At 39.3% G+C, this 16,557-nt stretch overlaps 1 pseudogene; it reads left to right on the top strand.

The window, feature by feature from the left end:
- Nucleotides 1-3,638: 3,638 nt before the first annotated feature.
- Nucleotides 3,639-15,804, top strand: LOC149141129 (putative aspartyl protease At4g16563; annotated as a pseudogene).
- The last annotated feature ends 753 nt before the right edge of the window (nt 15,805-16,557 follow it).

Here is a 16,557-nt window from a genome sequence, read left to right as displayed (position 1 = left end):
TTTCAAGCCCTAGATATTAATGAATTGGATAACGAAAAGGAGATGGCGACTCCACAAATCAGCCAGGCTTTCTTAGAATCACCTTGGTATGCTGATATAATTCATGTATTATTAAACCTGCAGCCTCCTCCAGGGTTATCCAGAACAAAGAAAAGGTTTTTAAAGATGAAAGATTCAAAATTCCGTATTTTAGATAATGCTCTTTTTTGGAAAAATCATGAATGTATTCTATTGAATTGTTTAATAAAAGAAGAAACTGACAAAGTTCTCAAGGAATTTCATGCAGGGGACTGCGGTGGGCACCTTTACTAGAAATCAACTACAGACAAAATCCTAAGGGCTGGATTTTACTGGCCAACCTTGTTCGCGGATGTAAAGAAGTTTGTCACTGCTTGCCACAAATGCCAAATTTTTGAAGGCAAAAGGAAGCTGTTACCCTTACCCTTGAGACCAATTTCCACTAAAAGAACCTTTCAGCAATGGGGTTTGGACTTCATTGGAGAAATACACCCTTCCTCTTCTGGCAAACATAAATGGATTCTTACTGCCACAGACTATTTCACCAAATGGATAGAAGCCATTCCTTCTAGACAAGCTAATGATACAGTGATTATAAGATTCTTAGAAACCAACATCTTATCTAGGTTTGGCTGTCCTGAAAAGATCATAACCGATAATGTTGTTGCCTTCAAATCCAAGAAAATGATAAATGTATGTAACAAATACCATATCACTTTAGGCTATTCCACAGCCTATTACCCTCAAGGTAATGGTCTAGCTGAGTCTTCCAATAAAATATTGATTAACATTATTAAGAAATTGTTGGAAGAGAACAAGAAAAACTGGCACAAGAAACTCATAAATGCACTATGGGAAGACAAACTTACTACAAAGAGATCTATTGGAACTAGCCCTTATGAGTTAGTTTATGGTATGGAGGCTGTGTTCCCTTCATCTTTAGGAGTTCCTGTAATAAAATTGCTACAAGAAGCTCAGGTGGAACCCAATAACATTCAAAGGAGAATAAATCAGATCATCCATTTGCAGCAGACCAGAGAAGAAGTGCACCAAAGATCCCAAGTGTTACAAGAAAAACTCAAGAAAATATTTGATAAAAGGACCAAAGTAGAAGACTTCTGCCTTGGAGACAAAGTTCTAAGGTGGGATTCCAAGAGAGAAGACAAGGGAAAACATGGGAAGTTTGACTTCCTGTGGAAAGGGCCATTTATCATCCAGGCATTGCAAGGGAACAATATTTACTTTCTGAAGAGCCTAGATGGTACAGAAACAGAAGAAGGACCAGTGAATGGTTGAATGCTGAAACATTACCTTGATCTAGTTTTGTGATGAATTTTGACTCTAACATGTACATACTATATCCTTAAAAATGTCACAGTTTGGATTGGATAGTAACTGGCTGCAGTTGAAGCCTGAAGAGAAAGACATAAGCTTCACAAGTGTGCTGTCATATATACAATAAAGCAACCAGCTGAGGGAAAAATTTCAGACCAAAGTCTAAATTATTTAGAAGGCCATCTGACCTGCTGTTCTTGACTTTCCACCAGGGAAGGCCATCCCCAAGTGGAGCGACTGTTATACTCCTATACCAATAGGTGTCATATTTCATGATTGACTGGTTGAGCTCTGTAATATGTTCATCCCTTTCCTTATTGCAAAGATTTTCCATATTATCAAAAAATCAAAAAATGTAAAAAATGTAAAGAGGGTATGCCCTAAAAGAAAAATCAAAGGGTAAAAAGAATAAGATGGTCAAAAAAGTGAAAGAAATGAACCCCAAATAAAGAAAGACCAAGAAAGTGTGCAAGTCCAAAATGCTACTACTTTTTTATTTTTCTGTAAATAAAGCATTGTGTGCAACCTGTTGAACTTTATGCCCCAATTGATGAATGGCCAAACAACTTAATCTTGGCTAGTTCATGTTTCAATTTCCTGTTTTAGAGATAGAGAATAAAATCTGACCAAAACTGTTTAATCTTGGCAGATCAGTAGATAGGTAGAGAAGCAAAGGAGCTCAACAGTTTAATCTGAGCCCTTGGAAGTAATAAGTGTAGACTTAGGTAGGCTTACCATGGAAAGAAAAGAAAAATTGATAAGGGTTTGTTAGTCCAAGTGCACCCAAAGGAAGAAGGAAAAAATGCTAGGCAAAGTAGGCAGGGTAGGTAGATTGGTGTTGAAGAATGATACTTGTGATAGATTTTGTCTCTAAAAATGTGTTAACTTTCACTTCTATCACAAGTACATGGTGGACATTTTACTTGAAGCAGCTTAAGTGAGGCAAGGTTTCATAACTAACTCCCCTTCATATTTTCCCTAATCATTTACTAATTTCCCCCCTTAAAAATTAAGAATATGTTCTTAATATCCCTCATAAAACACTCATCTCATTTCATAAACATTTTCCCTAAGTAAAACCCAGTTTTACTTAGGATATTGGCCATATTTCTCATATAAACCCATTTTTTCCTACAACCTAAGTTTAACTACAAAAGCCAATTGTTTTTAACTTAGCGCTTATTTGTCAATTCACAAAACCATATTAACTTTTAACATTTATTATGTAAATCCCACTTTATCTCCCAATTCCCGTATTATGTAAATATATAACAAAAACCCCAAAAAATATTAATATCCCCACCCCAGTCGATTACGACCATATCACTGTTTGAAAGGATTAACAGGTTTTGTTTGAAACCTGTTAAGAACCTCCCCGCCGCGCTAATGGAATTAATTAACCTTTGGTTAATTAATAACCAAACCAACCCTGACCAATCAAAACCACCCCGATATATTAAACAAAAATATTTATTATAAACCAGGCTCGCATATCAACCTCCCTCCATCTCCATGCATCATCCACTGTCAGATCTCTACCTATCCATTCGATAGTTGTTAAACATTTCGCGCTCCCCCTAACCTCCGCCTTTTAACGCATGATCGGTCGGTGGTTTTGTCGCCGTACCAAGGACACGCATCGCGCTCCCAGCATGATCGCTCACCCTCCATCCAAAATCGCCCAGCCCCAAAAGCGGTGCGGGCAAAACCGTTTACCATCCCCCCGCTGACGTCCTTCGCCATCTGCTGACGTCGCCCGCCACGTCGTCTGTCCTCTTGCTGACATCACCCACCACGTTTACCATCCGTGCTGCCACATCATCTGCTCCCATACTTCCGCCACTTCATCCGTACTGCTTACATCATTCGCCCATTAAATCCAAAAAATCTCGCCAAGATTCATTTTGTCCAATAAAACCGAAAAGGGTCATTTTTGTTGTATTTCTTTGTGTATCGCGCTCCAGGCATAAAATTGACTGAGGTCGCATTTTCCAGTTTTCTGACCAGAAAAGGCTCCATCGACGAGCTTCTTCGCTTGTCAACCGACCCTCCAGTGTATGGTTTCCTCCTCTTTTGACACATGTACCTGTAAGTTTTCTCAATACATGGCTATCAGCGCATCAATTGCCAGGACTTCTCAGCAATCTCCGCAGGAAGTTAGCATACCAACCACAGAAAGAGCTAAGTGTTATGAATCAAAAGGCGCAGAACAACCTCCAGTGCCCCAAAATAGGTGTTTTTCATAGTTACACCGTTACCCTTGGAAAAAGGAAAATTTGGGCGAAATGCCAGACAGCGGTAAGCAGGGGTCAATTCAGCATTAAAGAGTATCAGTTCAAGCATTAAAGTGTATCAGATCAGAATTTAAGAATGTTAGAGTAGAATTAAAAGCATCAGAGAAGAATTAAAGAAAGTAGATCAAAATTAAAGAGCACAGTTAAGACAAGCAGTCGGTGCAAAGTTATTGTAGAAGACAGCTGCAAGCCGAACCCTAAAGGCCTGCCTCCAACACAACATCAGTTAGCTGTCTCTATTTTACTTGTAAAACTCTTATTAGTTAAACCTAGATATTATCTCACAACTGTTATGAGATATAAGTTGTACATATTTTGTGTATAAATACCCCCTCCATTGGAGTATTGGGGTGGTGTGTGATGTGTGGATTTCCTAGACTGTGCTGTAATACTGAAATTTTGGAATAAGGAGTTGTTGGAATCAAACTCTTGTATGGCCTACTGGATGAAGAATTGAAGTAGAAGACTTGTTACAGAATTCTTGAATCAACTTCCGAATCAATAAGTCCCCTATATCTTGTGTTTTACAGTTTTCTGGTTTACTATATCATCTGTGTTTCATAATCTGAATGATAAAGAAAAAGGTTAATTTCAGAATATGCTTGATTGCACTCTGTTTTCAGTCTTTATTATTCTCTGTGTTTTCTTCAAAATTAGAATAAGCAGTGAAATCTTAATTGCTCTAGTTTCCTGATCCCTCCATGTTGATTATTTGTTAAAGAATTCTTAACTGCTCTTTATCAGTAATCATTCACATTCCCTTTTTTAATAGGTTGAAGGATTAGTCCATTCCATCTGTTTCCAGTCTCTATTTGTTCCATGTTTGACTACCTTGCTTTGTGAAGCCATCCTCTGTTAAGAAACCAAATCCAGAAAGCCATCTTCTTTGACTCCATAGCCCAATGGATTGAACTACTCTATTTTACCTCTTTGTTCTATTGAATCTCACCACCCAAACTCAAACAAAATCCTTGAACTTCATAACTAGCTTAATACCTTTAAAAAAAACAAAGGTAAATCATAAAGAGAGCTCTCTCTGGATACAGATTGGCTAGATTTTGTATATAAAAGATTGGTCTATGGTTACCTCGACATCCTTCCCTTTCTTACAACTTCGGGGAAAACCTGAGTGATAACACCCTGCACAATAAATTACACTTGTATCAATTTACCTGTGGACAACACCTCCAATGGATTTTTCTTTCCGAGGATGTCGGCTTCTCTTCACCTTGTAACCTGTGTTGATCCAAACTGTGAAACCCTTTTTGGGCACAACATAGAGCTTGTGTGTCACTCTGTGTGTTAGAATTGCACAGGAAGCCTCAAAAATTGCTCTGAGACTTGCCCGACCTATGGGACTCAGGATGGCAGGGGAAGTACCGCAGGGCTTCTCCTGACTGGAGACTTTGAATTTACCATTGCAAAATGGAAAAGGGGAACGAGCAATAACAAATTTTGTAGTGGGATGTTCAATAGTTTCATCCCAACAACCTTCTGGTATTGTAGGATTTGGCAGAGGAGCTCTGTCTATGCCTTCCCAGCTTAGTGAACACATTGGCAAAGATATATTTGTGTATTGCCTTCAGAGCCACCAATTTGACGAAGAAAACCAGAAAAGCCTCATGGTTGTTAGTGATAAGGCATTCCCCAAAGATATCCCTTTGAATTACACCCTTTTTCTAACCAACCCACTTCTTCTCAATATGGGGTATTGTTAGCTCTGCTATGTTCTTTGACATTGATGGATAAAAAGCATATTGGACAACACTGATTTTGGTGGCAAAGAGTTTGCAGCAGTTTACTTTATCATTCCCCTTCATTTGCCTTATTCCTTTTACTCTGTTTTCACCCTTTTCTCCTTCCTTTCCTTTCTCTTTATTCTCCCTATCTTCATTATTGTTGTTAACCTTTTAAAACCCCCGTTAACCTTAAAACCCCATATTAACTTTATAAAACCCTCATAACCCATTTAAAACCCTATATAAACCCATTATTTGTTTATCCCCGGGCACTTAAAAACACACATGACCATAGTCATAAACCCGCGCCCTCACCTGTCATATCAACTAAAACACGTGTTTTAATCTGTCGACCATCCGATCATCCCGCGGAGATCCGACGGTATACGCTTTCCCCGCTCTGCGAAACCGCATGTTCGTTAACCCGCGGGAAAGTGGTTTTCCCCGCTGTCCTGTCAGCCACGTGTCATTATTTCATTGCATCGCTTGCCCTCATACGGATACCGCCGAGCGCCAAGAGCAGTGCGGGGAAACCGCTTACCGCCCTTCTGGTATGGTTCCCCGCTCGTTAACCCGTGTTCAACTCCACTGCCCGTCAGCCGTCAGATCTCCTCGATCATGATCCGATGGTCCACGATCCTCCTTTTCGAATTTCTTCCCGATAGCCTCTCAGATCCAATCTGCACCATTCGTTTTCGCGATCCGACGGCTGCTATTGATCCCTGTGCCTCTGTGTCTTCCATCGCCTCCCACCATCAGATCTAGGCCATCCATTTTGCCATCCAACGGCCAGCGTTCTTCCTCAGCTCTTCGTCCATTTTTGATGTATTTTGCTGTGTTTTTGGCCTGTTTTGTGTGCATGAAGAAGGAAGAGATCATCCGGTACACTGTGCATTGAATTCTCAGCAACCACAGTTAAAGAGACAACACGGCCAAGGATGAGAAGAATGATCCTTGAGCAGTTCAATGACTGCAGCAGTTATTGAAAGTCATGCAGATAATATTTCACCTGTTCAGGAAGGACATCAAAGTACAGAAAGAGCCATTTTGTTCATTAAAAACAATCAAACTGTATCAGAGACCCATATCTAATTGTAAATGCTGTTGGTGGTCAGTTATGACCCCTCCACGCATAGGCTAGCAAAGATTTTTTGTAAACAAATTCTATATATACTTAAAAAAAAATGTAATGAGGTTGATGAGTGTTATTCTGTTGTAAGCTTCAACTTTTGGAGAATGTAACTACTGTGTGACCTGCAGCTTCTGGTCTACATTTCCAGCTAATACAAGCTTCTTTTGCTGTTGATTGCTCACTTTCCACTTCTTCTTCTTGTTCCAGGCTGTGCCTGTTTTGCATTTATTCATGTGCTGTTACTGTTTAGCATTAGAGGGGCTATCATCCCACCTCTGTGTTAGGATTTAGCATGTATCATTGAATTTGTTTGCAGGTTTCTGTTATTTTAATGCCAGAGAGATGTCATCCTATATGTGCATTAGGAAACTGATTTACAGACCTCTTAATTGGTTGCAGCCGGCATTCACAGGGTCCTGTGCATCTGCTGGTGTGGTCAGTCTTCTCCATCATCACATTTTCTTAAAACTGTGAGTAATTGGTGGTCTAAAGCCTTGTAGTATGGGGGTGTTCACCCATGTCTGGGGTCAAGCACAGTAGAAGTGGTTGTCTGGCTTGAATATGCAACATTTCTTTCATTCATCCACCATTTATCCAACATTTTGTTGAGTTTGTAATTTTCCGGAGCATCTTCGATATACAACCTAGGAGAGTTTCTTGGGGTGATAACATTAATTGGTGCCGTTGCCGGGGAGAGGAGAATTGAAGCTCAGCTTCCCTGGGAAAACGACACAGCTTCAAGCTTTGATGATAGACAAGGTTTGAACATAGTTTCTGGTTGTAATCATCTATCTAGCGACTCCATTGGAGGAAGACCATCCTTTGGCGACTCCACATTGAAGTTCTGGCTCAGTTTGTGAGACATACTCAAAGAAATCCTCAGAAATCTCCAGCTGAATCAGTGCCTAAACCTGAGAGGACTGTCAAAGCAAAGAAAGCTTCTCAAAAAGGGGCGTCAGGATCAGGTAAGCCTAAGAAATCTTATTCATCTCTGAAAGATAAAGTTATTGCTGAAGATTTACAGTTTGAAGATTTAGAAATCAACACTGTTAATAAGGAAAAACCTTCAGAGATTAGTTCAGCCCCTTGTGCAGTTAGTTCCCCTTTGAATCTCAGTCCAAAGAAAGCTTCCCATTCAGTCCAAAACATCCATTTTTCTCTGCCATCCATCACATTACTCCCTACCATTCAAGCTGCTAGTATTCTCCCAAATATTCCAATCATGGCAGGACAACAAGCACCTACGAGGATAGAAAGAATTGTAGCTGCCAGATATGGACCATTGGTATTGCTTGTGCCTTTAAATCCTATGCCTGTGGGAGAATATAAAAAATATATGCCTAAATTCACTGGCACAGAGGGAGTAACAGCAGAAGAACACCTAGAAGCTTTTTACAGTTATGCTGATAATTTAGATATAAGTGAGAATGATGTGTGGATGAGAGTTTTTGTCTAGAGCCTTGATGGAGAGGCTAGGAAGTGGTTTAGAGAATTACCCCAGAGATCTATAATAGATATTGAAGCATTAGATGATGCATTTTTGAAGCAATGGGGAGATAAAAAGGACTTGCTGTATTATCATACTGAGTTTGGTAACCTGAAGAGGGAAAATGGGGAATCAATACCTGATTTTAATAAAAGATTCAATCGTATGTATAGTAAGATACTAGTTGAGGTAAAACCTACCCCCATCTCTGCCAAACTCACTTATGCCAATGCTTTTGACTCTGATTTCTGCTTATTTTTTAGATAAAGGAGATGTGATACTCTAGAAGACATGCTGGATGCAACACTAGAAGTAGAGTCTAATATCATGGCTGCAGAGAAGCTAAAAAGTCAAGCTGACAGAAGGAGGCAGAGAGGTCAGGCTTCTACTTCTTCTGCATCATCTTCAGAGCCTAAATTAGATAAAATGACCAAGATGATAGAGTCATTGGCTGCTGAAATTTCTAAGCTAAAGGTTGAGCAGAACTCAGGGAAAACAAGGCAGCAAAACACATTTGCTCCAAGAAATCCAAATCCTTTCAGAAGAGCAAATGAGCAGTTACAAATTATGCAGAGGGGTGAAGATTCAAAAGAAGATCAAAAAGTTAAAGCTCCTTTCCAAAATGTAGTCATGGAGGAGGAACAATTTGAAGAAGATGAGGATGAGATTCATTGCATGGAAGGTAAAGGTAGTGTTGCATTTTTGACATTGGCTGAGTATGAATAATCATTGACGCAGGAACAAGACAGTCAAGAATGGGATAGAGAAGTTGTCCCTCAAGCTGAACAGTTGCAGAGATATAACCTGAGGTCGAATGCAAAAAATGTTAAAGAAAATTCTGCCCAAAGAGCTGCTGTCCAAACACAGTCACAGAATAGCAGGCAGAGAAGACCAGCAGCCGATCTAGTCATCCTCAAAGCTCCAGTTCAAGAGGTAAAAAGTTCTGATAAGTCATCTTCATCTTCCAGCTTTGAGTCAGAAGTTTAGAAACTGAAAATATCTGTGCCTCTGGTTGAGTTGGTGAAGAGTGAAGTATTTAGGAAGCCTATTCTTGAAGCCCTTGAGCTAGAAACCAAACAAGCCTCAACTGACTCTGTTAATTTGCAAGATGACAAGCCTGCTATTGTGCTCAGCCCAATGATTGAACCTGCTGATAATAGTTCTCCATCTTTTTATGTCTCATTGACCATTCATGACAAAATCCTCCACAATTGCCTACTAGACACAGGGGCCAGCCACAATTTAATGCCTAAAGTTGTCATGGAAGAGTTAGGGCTTGATATCACTAGACCCTATCATGACTTATTTTCTTTTGATTCAAGGAAGGTGAAATGTCTAGGATTGATTAAGGATCTGGCCATTACCTTAACTCAGCTACCCATTAAGAGTATGATGATGGATACTGTGGTAGCAGATGTCCCTCCTAAGTTTGGCATGCTGCTGTCCAGAGGGTGGATTAAGAGACTAGGTGGGACATTACATAATGATCTTTCTTATGCCACAGTCCCAGTTTTTGGAGGAGAAAGCAGGAGATTGTATAGAGAAGCACAGTTGGCATACATCATTAGTGATGAGAAGAATCATACAAATCATCCTATATATGCAGTGGACACTGATTTTGGAGCATGCATCCTCCAAATAAAAGAATCTCAGAAGGCCTCAATGCAGCTTAGGAAACCAACAGTTTAGGCCAAAGAAGAGCAAAGACGTCAGGTTTGGGATATGTTTTTTGATGGAGCATGTTCCAGAGAGGCTGCAGGAGCAGGAGTGGTGCTGATATCTCCACAACAAGAAAGCATTCAGCTGTCTTTTAAGCTGGTTTTTCAAGTGACAAACAATATAGTAGAATATGAAGCACTGTTGTTGGGCCTTAATGCAGCAAAAGATAGAGGAATCAAGAATCTAAAGGTATTTGGAGATGCTGATCTGAACATTCAACAAGTAAATAAAAAATTTCAAGCAAAGCACCCAAGGCTAAAAGCATACAGAGATGAGGTATGGAGAATCAGGGATTCCTTTGATTATTTCTGTATTTCATATATTCCTAGAGGTCAAAATCAGCTTGTTGGTTCCCTTGCTATTTCTGTCAGTCTATTTATACCTCCCATGCCTCCCAAACTAATTTATGAAGTCCAAATGATGTATAGACAATCCTTGCCCGATAATGTCCACAATTGGAAGGTTTTTGATGATGATGATGAAATAAATAGGTTCCTTCAAGTCATTGATGAGTTTTCTGAAATGAAAATTGAACAAGATAATGAAGCCTTGGAAGAAAACCCCCAGTCCTAGCTTAGAAATAAAATTGGTAAAGACAGCATTGTCCAACTTCCTAGTAATCATATATCTAAGGGCCTAATTCCTCTTGAAAGATTGTTTGACCATAATGATGTGCCTTACAAAGCTGCTCAAAAACAAGACCAATCTGCAGTCTGTAAGCATGATATAGGAAGTCCAGGTCAGCCTAGATATGTAAATTTATCCACTCATTTGTCAACCGATCAAAGTGCTAAATACTGCAATTTAATGAGACAATTTGCTGATGTGTTTGCCTGGGAGTATAGTGATCTGGAAACATATGGCAAGAACATAATTCATCATAAAATCCCTCTGGATAAAGACACCGTTTCTTTCAAACAAAAGCTGAGACCAATAAATCCTATGCTTCTTCCTTTGATTGAAAAAGAACTTAAAAAATTGTTGGCTGCCAAGATTATAGTCCCTCTCAGATATTCCAAATGGGTAGCTAATCTAGTGGTCGCGAGGAAGAAAAGTGGTGAAATCAGACTGTGTGTTGATTTCAGAAATTTAAACAAATGTTCCAAGAAAGACAACTATCCTCTGCCAAAGATGGAGAACTTGTTGCAAAAGATCTCAGGAGCTAAAGTGATGTCATTTTTGGATGGTTTTTCAAGCTTTAATCAGATTGCTGTGCACTCGAATGATCAAGAAAAGACTGCATTTACCACTCCTTGGAGCACTTTTATGTATGCCAAAATGCCATTTGGATTGATGAATGTTGGGGCCACCTTTCAGAGAGCTATGGATATAGCATTTGTGGGAGAGAAGGACAAATTTGTGCTTATCTACCTTGATGATATAACAGTTTACTCCAACAGCCATCAAAATCATTTACAACATTTGAAGAAAGTGTTCTTGAAGTGTAGAAGGTTTGGGATTTCAGTCAATCCAAAAAAATCTCAATTTGCTTTAAATGAAGGCAAGATGTTAGGACATATTGTGTCTGCTGCAGGTGTTCAGATTGATCCAGAAAGAGTCAAAGCAATTCAGACTTTGTCTGTCCCCAGATCAAAGAAGGATATCCAGTGCTTTTTGGGCAAAATTAATTTTGTCAGGAGGTTTATTCCAAATTTTTCTGAATTTGTTAAACACGTGACCTCTATGTTAAAGAAAGGAGCAGAGGTTAAGTGGACTGATGCAACAAGAAAATCATTTGATTCCATCAAAAAAGCTATTATGGAGGCTCCCACACTAAGCAGCCCTGATTATAGCAAGGAGTTCCATATATTTTCTTTTGCTTCTGAAGACACCATTGCAGCTGTTTTATTGTAGGCATATGAAGAAAGTTCAGAGCATCCAATGGCATTTTTCAAAAAGAATTTGAGGGATGCTGAACTAAGGTATGATATTATAGAAAAACAGGCATATGCTCTTATCAAATCCTTGAAAGCTTTTAGAGTTTATATCCTTCATTCCAAAATAATTGCATATGTGCCTTCTGCTGCAGTAAAAGATGTTTTGACTCAAACTGATGCCAATGGAAGATGGGAAAAATGGATTGCAAAGATGATAGAATTTAACATAGAGCTGAAGCCCACTAAACTGGTTAGAGGTCAGGGTCTTGCCAAATTATTGGCTGAAGAGAATTGCAGGTCTTTAGATATTGATTTCTTGAGCACAATTACAGAAAATGGACAGACAGATATAGAAGAACAAGCAACTGAAACAAAGAGAAAGTAGTCAGTGGCTGAGAATCTAGCTTCATGTAGCTGGTATGTTGAAATAATTAATTTCTTGTTGAAGCTAGAGATTCCTTCAGGATTTACTCAAAGTCAGGCCAAAACTTTAAAACTTAGAACAACAAAGTATTGCATTATGGAAAATCTGTTGTACTGGAGGGATCCATCTGGAATATTTTAAGGTGTCTGGACAAAGAACAGTCAAAAGAAGTTATGCAACAGTTTCATAATAACATGTGTGGAGGGCACCACTATTGGAAAACCACAGCGCATAAAATTCTCAGAGCTGGGTACTATGACCCACTTTATTTTCTGATGTATTTTCTTTTGTTAAATCTTATGGCAGGTGCCAAAGATTTGAAGGAAAACAACAGTTTAAATCCCTGCCCCTAAAACCAATTCAAGCAAAAGGACTTTTTCAGCAATGGGGCTTGGATTTTATTGGAGAAATTAATCCACATTCCAGTGGCCAGCCTAGGTGGATATTAGTAGCCACTGATTATTTCACAAAGTGGATTGAAGCAATTCCTACAAGGAAGGCTGAGCATAATGTGGTCATGAAGTTTTTGACAGAGAATATATTCAGCAAATTTGGTTGTCCACATAAATTAATAACAGATAATGCAGCAACATTCAGGGCAAAAGAATTGGTGGAAATGTGTGATTCTATGGGTATTAAACTTGTTCATTCCACCTCTTACTATCCTCAAGGAAATGGTCTAGCAGAATCCTCTAATAAAAGCCTGATCAGGATAATTAAAAAACTGTTAGAGGACAATAAAAAGAATTGGGATTCAAAGCTCAAGTATGCACTATGGGCTGACAGAGTGACCATTAAAAAATCCACAGGCAATTCTCCTTTCAAGCTGGTATATGGCACTGATGTTGTATTCCCAATTCAATTAATTCTCCCTGTGGCAAAATTCATTCAAGAAGAGTAGGATGAGGAAGAAGACATGGCAAAAAGGATCACTGATCTAGCAGAAATACATCAGATTAGAGAACAGTTGGTTGAAAAAGCTGCAGCACATCAGAAGAGGGTCAAGGAAGCCTTTGACAAGAAGGCAAAATCAAATAATTTTCAGGTTGGTGACTTGGTTTTGAAATGGGATGCACTAAAGGAGAAGAAAGGAAATCATGGGAAGTTTGATGCTTTCTGGACACGGCCTTTCATCATTTCACAGGTTCAAGGGAACAACACCTTCATATTGAAAAGTATGGGAGGAGAGACAGTCTTTGATGGCCCAGTTAATGGGCAGTTTTTGAAAGTTTATGTTGTTTAAGGTCTTTGGCCTTAAAAGTTGTAAATATTGTGTTTTTATCAGTTTTAGTACAGATGCAGTAGACTCCATGCCCAATGGAACACTAGGAATTTTGGTTAATTTGTTTGCAGCTGGAAAGGCATTGATCTGCAGGTTCTTGAGACCTCACAGGGAGGATCTCATCCCCAGAAGGAGCCAGTGTTAGCTTTGCTATGTTCTTCGACATTGATGGATAAAAAGCATATTGGGCAATACTGATTTTGGTGGCAAAGAGTTTGCAGCAGTTTACTTTATCATTCCCCTTCATTTGCCTTATTCCTTTTACTCCGTTTTCCCCCTTTTCTCCTTCCTTTCCTTTCTCTTTATTCTCCCTATCTTCATTATTGTTGTTAACCTTTTAAAACCCCCATTAACCTTAAAACCCCATATTAACTTTATAAAACCCTCATAACCCGTTTAAAACCCTATATAAACCCATTATTTGTTTATCCCCGGGCGCTTAAGTCTTAACATTTAAAAACCCACATGACCATAGTCATAAACCCACGCCCTCACCTGTCATATCAACTAAAACACGTGTTTTAATTTGTCGACCGTCCAACCATCCCGCGGAGATCTGACGGTATACGCTTTCCCTGCTTCGCGAAACCGCTTGTTCATTAACCCACGAGAAAGTGGTTTTCCCCGCCGTCCTGTCAGCCACGTGTCATTATTTCATTGCATCGCTTACCCTCATACGGATACCGCCGAGCGCCAAGAGTGGTGCGGGGAAACCGCTTACCGCCCTTCCGGTACAGTTCCCCGCTTGTTAACCCATGTTCAACTCCGCCGCCCGTCAGCCGTCGGATCTCCTCGATCATGATCCGATGGTCCACGATCCTCCTTTTCGAATTTCTTCCCAATAGCATCTCAGATCTAATTTGCATCGTTTGTTTTCGCGATCCAATGGCTGCTATTGATCCCTGTGCCTTTGTGTCTTCCATTGCCTCCCGCCATCAGATCTAGGCCGTCCATTTTGCCATGCAACGGCCAACGTTCTTCCTCAGATCTTCGTCCATTTTTGATGTATTTTGCTGTGTTTTTGGCGTGTTTTGTGCGCATGAAGAAGGAAGAGATCATCTGGTACACTGTGCATTGAATTATCAGCAACCACAGTTAAAGAGACAGCATGGCCAAGGATGAGAAGAATGATCCTCGAGCAGTTCAATGACTGCAGCAGTTATTGAAAGTTGTGCAGATAATGTTTCATCTGTTCAGGAAGGACATCAAAGTACAGAAAGAGCCATTTTGTTCATTAAAAATAATCAAACTGTATCAGAGACCCATATCTAATTGTAAATGCGGTTGGTGGCCAATTATGACCCCTCCACGCATAGGCTAGCAGAGATTTTTTGTAAACAAATTCTATAAATACCCAAAAAAAATCTAATGAGGTTGATGAGTGTTATTCTGTTGTAAGCTTCAACTTCTAGAGACTGTAACTACTATGTAACCTGCAACTTTTGGTCTGCATTTCCAGCTAATACAAGCTTCTTTTGCTATTGATTGCTCACTTTCCACTTCTTCTTCTTGTTCCAGGTTGTGCCTGTTTTGCATTTATTCATGTGCTGTTAATGTTTAGCATTAGAGGGGCTGTCATCCCACCTCTGTGTTAGGATTTAGCATGTATCATTGAATTTGTTTGCAGGTTTCTATTATTTTAATGCCAGAGAGCTGTCATCCTGTCTGTGCATTAGGAAACAAATTTACAGACCTTTTAACTGGTTGCAGCCGGCCATCACAGGGTCCTGTGCATCTGCTGGTGTGGTCAGTCTTCTCCATCATCACATTTTCTTAAAACTGTGAGTAATTGGTGGTCTAAAGCCTTGTAGTCTGGAGGTGTTCACCCATGTCTGGGGTCAAGCACAGTAGAAGTGGTTTTCTGGCTTGAATATGCAGCATTTCTTTCATTCATCCACCATTTATCCAACATTTTGTTGAGTTTGTAATGTTCCCGAGCATCTTCGATATACAACCTAGGAGAGTTTCTTGGGGTGATAACATGTATACTATTACATCGGTCTTAGAGCAGCCAATATTGGGGGAATCCTTCTAAGTTATTGAGATTTGACACCAAAGGCATTGGAGAAACCATAATAGATTTCGACATTACTTTCACCATTTTTCATTATGAAATCTTCAAGCAAATTGCAGTTGGCCCATTTGCTTCTTAGATTGAATGCAAAAATGTTGTTGATGTTGAAGCTTTGACTGGTATGGGATTGTGTTACAATGTGTCTGGTCTAGAGAATATTGTGTTGCCTGAGTTTTCATTCCATTTCAAGGGTAGCTGAGACATGGTACTCCCAGTTGCCAACTATTTCAGTTATTTTAGCAGTTTTGATTCAATCTGCTTGACATTGATTAGTAGCAGAGATATTTTCGAGGTTGAGAGTGGACCCGTTGTGATACTAGGTGTTATCACCCAAGCTGGTGGGGGTTGGGCTATGTCAACCCTTCAACCTCGGAGTAACTATTTCAAACCAACTTTTGATTGGAAGTTAGCCCTTCCAATTTGAGAGGGCGCTCTCAATATTTTTTAAGAATGCAAATGGTTAACTCTGGTTTTCTATTTTGATATTTTGGGTGAAAGAGTGCGAGGGTAGCCACCATTAGGCATGGATTCAGTAAAAAAAAACAACAACACACAACACATTGTTTTATGGAAGCTGAGGCATTTTTAGTTTCCTAAGGTGGGTAAGACATTCACAATAATCATAGCAAATTGAAGGAAGTTGCAGTTGTTTGACGAAATTCCAAGTAATCAAAACACTATGAAAAACTTATAATAGGACATTCACAGTAATCACAACAAATTAAAGGAAGTTGGAGCAATACAACATTGAATTACAAGTATTCAACAAGCTGTAAAAAATAATAACAATAAAGCATGACAAGATGGGATTGAAACCAAAATGAATCTCAGGTCAAAACATAGTTGCTGCAACTGAATTTCTATTCACTGAAAACATATACAAAGGATGATTCTCTCATCATCGATCCCTTTGGAGAGTCAAGAATCTACATATTTATAGAGTAGAGATCTCATTACATAATCTGCCACTTGGGCTAGATAACTATAAGATCTATTCCTATCTGTTTAATAAAACACTAAGCTTTCTAAGGGATTTTTGTTATGATAGAGTTCGAATACAAAATGGAAGTCTATATGAATTGTTACAATGATTAAGAAAATTGTTGTAGCGTGGCACTGCATCTGTGGAAACTCGAACATCTACCTTCAAATTTTCTATGTTGTTTGATGTTGAAAA

This window comes from Pinus tabuliformis, chromosome X (assembly GCF_031772625.1).
Source record: "Pinus tabuliformis cultivar Carrire ecotype Pingquan chromosome X, CPIR1, whole genome shotgun sequence".
In the NCBI taxonomy this organism is placed as follows: Eukaryota; Viridiplantae; Streptophyta; class Pinopsida; order Pinales; family Pinaceae; genus Pinus; species Pinus tabuliformis.
This window is presented reverse-complemented; position numbering and strand designations above follow the sequence as displayed.